Source organism: Corylus avellana, chromosome ca2, assembly GCF_901000735.1.
Source record: "Corylus avellana chromosome ca2, CavTom2PMs-1.0".
Classification (NCBI taxonomy): Eukaryota; Viridiplantae; Streptophyta; class Magnoliopsida; order Fagales; family Betulaceae; genus Corylus; species Corylus avellana.
The window spans coordinates 36953383-36957786 of NC_081542.1; the positions used below are offsets into that span (position 1 = coordinate 36953383).

The 4404-nt window shown below is 35.7% G+C and overlaps 1 pseudogene; it reads right to left on the reverse strand.

The window, feature by feature from the left end:
* Positions 1 to 601: 601 nt before the first annotated feature.
* LOC132169692 (germin-like protein subfamily 1 member 17) lies at positions 602 to 2255 on the reverse strand (annotated as a pseudogene).
* Between the last annotated feature and the right edge of the window lie 2149 nt (positions 2256 to 4404).

A 4404-nucleotide genomic window follows, 5' to 3' on the forward strand; every position in this document is an offset into this window, starting at 1 on the left:
TTCTATAATGAGTTATGCTCCCGAATCATTCTAAAAAAAAAAAAAATAAATAAATAAAGTTTTTTATTTTTTATTTTTATTTATTTATTTTTTTACGAGGGCTAATTCCTTGGCTGATTTTTTACTTCCATTTCAAGAAGTTGTATAACAATTATATAATAGTCCACTAATTAGCATTACTCTTCTATAATACCCTAGGCTGAATTTTCAATGAATCACCTCGATGGTCATATGGTCACTAAGTACCATGTAATAAATAAGAAATAATTAAATTGATGTACTTAGTAATATGAAAAGTCATAAGGAAAATAATTATTGTATTAAAACTCACCCTCTAACTTCATTGTCCCAAAATATGAAAACTTACTAACGATATGTATTTTAATAAGCCAAAATAAACATCACAATTTTTCTAAGATACCCTTAGATAGACCAAGAAGTTTGAATTCGAGTTAAAAAGAAGAGTTTAAAATTTTAAAGTAAAATTATGAGAAATTAAACCAATTACATCCTATATAGACAAATTATGGTTAAAAATCAAACATGGAGAGGTGACCTCCCTAGCTATATAGACAAATTGGAATATGTCATTTTTTATGTGTTATGCATACACTTGTTGTGAAGTTTGTGTCCTACATTGAGAAAATATAAAGAAAAAGAGTACTTAATATACTTAAGTGGACTCAAGCTCGTTAATTTAGGCTTTTGGACTAGAAGTGATGTCCTAATATATATATTAACTTACTTTTGTATAACTTTCTTTGTGTTTCTCTCCCCAACAATTGGTATTAGAGCCGATGGTTAGCTTCTGCTTTGCTCCTACAAGTATTTTGGTTTGACTCACGTAACAAAACGTGTCATTTCTCTTGGAATATGCAGGACACTTTTGTGTGAGGGGGAGTTTGGTCAATGTGGTAGAGGCCCACAAGTGATGGGATATTTGTTGTGCATACATTTGTGAAGTTTGTGTCTCACATTGAAAAAAAATAAAGAAAAAATGTACTTAATATACGTAAATGAACCCAAGCCCATTAGCTTAGGCTTTTGGGCTAAAAGTGGTATCCTCATATGTATATTAACTTACCCTTATTTGACTCCCTTAGTGTTTCTCTCCCTAACAACATGCATTGACAAATATGGCTGGTTCAATAAGGATTTATGACCTTCAATTCAACCCCAATACTTTTTTCCATTTCTTTCTGTTTTTTACACACGCGCAGAGAGAGAGAGAGAGAGAGAGAGATAGAGATATATGCTCAACAAATGTCAACATTATTTTATACTCCAACTCCATTAAGGGAGAGTTACATATGCAACCTTTTATTTTAATATTGTTATGATGAAATGAGGAAAACTAGCAAAGGAATCATTATAGTTTCATAAGTTTCTATCAGAACTTTTTCTGAAGAGCTTCAATAAAATTCATGTCAAGTTGGAAGGCCTTGGCTAGAACATTAGCATTGATGGGAGGATTAGATCCGAAAATAGCATTTACTATCGTGATGACACCTGCATTTTGGCTGCTCAAACCAGCAAAGGCTACAGCATTAGTCTTTCCCGCATTGAACTGAACGTGAATGAGATCAATTGGGAACACAAAGACTTCTCCCTTCTTTAGTATTTTGGTGAAAAGACGATTCTCTGGGTTGGATGTGACAAAACCAACTAACAAAGTACCTTCTACGACTACCAGAATCTCTGTGGCACGAGGGTGAGTGTGAACGGCATTTTGGCCATATGGTGCATAGTTAATACGAACCAAAGATATGCCTAGAGTGTTGAGTCCTAGGCTTTGGTCCACAGTCATAGTAGTGACATTCGACCCAACTTGATTCGCTGTATTTCCAGGAATTTGGAGCCTAGATTAGTAGAAATCATCGGCCTTGGTATCCTTCAAATCCTTGCAGAATTTTCCATTCACAAACACTGCAGGAAACAATAGATTGTAAGATAGCATACAAGAGTAAGAAATCAATAAAGATATACAGTAATGCTTGTAAGCAGAAAGGAATGAAAATAAATATATATATACCAACAGACCTGTGGTCATCAATTGCAACACAAATGTCCTGAAGAAGGCTGGGATCGAAGGCAGAGACAAGGGTGGATGCAAGGGACAAGAGAGCCACAATTGCAAGGAAATGGACTCCTTTCATCATATCTAAATAAGCTCTGCGTGTAACTTGGTGATGGGTGATAAAATATTGAATGGGAAACATGTGCATTATAGAGATAACTGCTATGGAAATGGTCATTGGTTCTGCTACAGAAAGTCTTGAATGGTTATGGATATTTAATATTACAAGGACCAAGTTCTTCAACAACTAATGCAGACTTTTTAACCACGTTTTGATTTCTTCTTCTGATTTTGATGGCTATCGATCAATGCCTTAACATATTCGTAAAGAAGCTTTGGTCTTCAAATCTAGGTTGCTGAAGATGTCAACTGATCAGCCGGTCTTGTTTATGATCGAAATCGTATTTCTCTTCAAAAGTCTTCTCGACCTTCCCACAAAAATCCATTTGCAAAAACACTGTTTTAGTCGGATCTGCTGTGATGGGGAAGCTTGCTTGCATTGTCATCTGGTATTGAGGTCTCTGAATATTTCTCCTCGGTAAATAAAGACTGCATGTGCTTTAATAATGCCTTGTTTTCTCCTATCCATCCAGGACCAAACTTGAGTCCAACGGGCAAAACTCTTTCAATTTTCTTTGAAGCAATCTTCCAAACTACAGGCCTAAGATCTGCTGCAAATCGCGTGATGCTTCTTGCATTACCATGGTTGAGCCACCCCAAAACCTTTGGGGGTGGTTTCGGCCACCACTTCTTGACCATTAGGGGTGGCGAACTACCCCCAATGGCCTTGGGGGTTTGGGCACAACATTCTAGCCTCAGCTACCCCCAATGGCCAAAGTGGGGGTGGCCGGTCACCGTCGTGGGCCAATATGGGGTAGCCAGGCCATCCTATTATTTGCTTTTTAATTTATTTTTAGGATTTATTTATTTGTTTATTTTTTTAATTATTTTTAGGACATGTGGCATTACATTATGACTTGTGGTAGTCTGTTAGTTTGGGCTGACGGATGTACTAAATTGGTCTTTACCCATAAGTCAGGTATCATCTATGATATGATTTGAAACCTAGGTAAGAAAAAATAAAAAAAGTGAAAACCTAAGTACTAAAAAGGAAATTAACCCTAATTTTATTCTCAAACTTTTCAAACGATGCGAAAGCCTTCTATAAAACCCGAGGGCAATTTTTTTGACGTGTTTGCACAAGAGGAGGGAAAAGGGGTAGGAGGTTTCAAACTTGTGATCTCCGCTCCATAAAGGATGGTCTCCAGCCGATTGAGCGATCCTTTAGAAATATGAAGTAAATTTTTAATGGGAAGTGAATCTCTTGATGATCACATGGTAACTAACCCTCTAATTTCATTGTCCAAAATGTGAAAACTTTGGAGTTAATGAAAGGTGTTTTAATAGAGGAATGCTAGGCTGACAAACAAGATTTTACAAACAAACTTTTATAACAGGATGTGGCACAATATAATTGGAAATGAGATAAATTCAAGTTTTGATAAACCCAATCATATTGTGCCACGTCATGTTGTAAAAGTTTTTTTGTAAAATTTGTTTGCAAGCATAGCATTTTTCATTTTAATAACCAAAATAAACATCACAATTTCTCTAAAACTCCCTTAGAATAAGAAGTCTGAATTCAAGTTAAAAAGATGAGTTTAAACATATACAGTAATATTATGATAAATTAAACCAAATTCCATCCTATATAGGCAAGTTATGGTTAAAATCCCACATAGACAAGTTGGAATTTGTCCATTTTTATATGCTTGACAAATATGGCTGGTTCAAAAAGGAGTTACGTCCTTTAATTCAACCCCAATACTTTCTTACTGTGTTACACACACACACACACACGCAAAGAGAGATATGATCAGCAAATGTCAACATTATTTTATACTCCAACTCCCCTAAAGGAGCATTACATACGCAACCTTTTATTTTAAAATTGTAATGATGGAATGAGGAAAACGGGAAAAGGGTTCATAATAGTTTTATAAGTTTCTCTAATTATCCCATCAGAACTTCTTCTGAAGATCTTTAATAATATTCTTGTCAAGTTGGAAAGCTTTGGCGAGAACATCAGAGTTGATGGGAAGATTAGATCCGAAAACAGCATTTGCTATCGTGATGACTCCTGCATTTTGGCTGCTCAAACCAGCAAAGGCTACGGCATTAGTCTTTCCCGCATTGAACTGAAAGTGAATGAGACCAATTGGGAACACAAATACATCTCCCTTCTTTAGAACTTTGGTGAAAAGACGATTCTCTGGGTTGGATGTGACAAAACCAACTAGCAGAGTACCTTCTACGACTACCAGAAT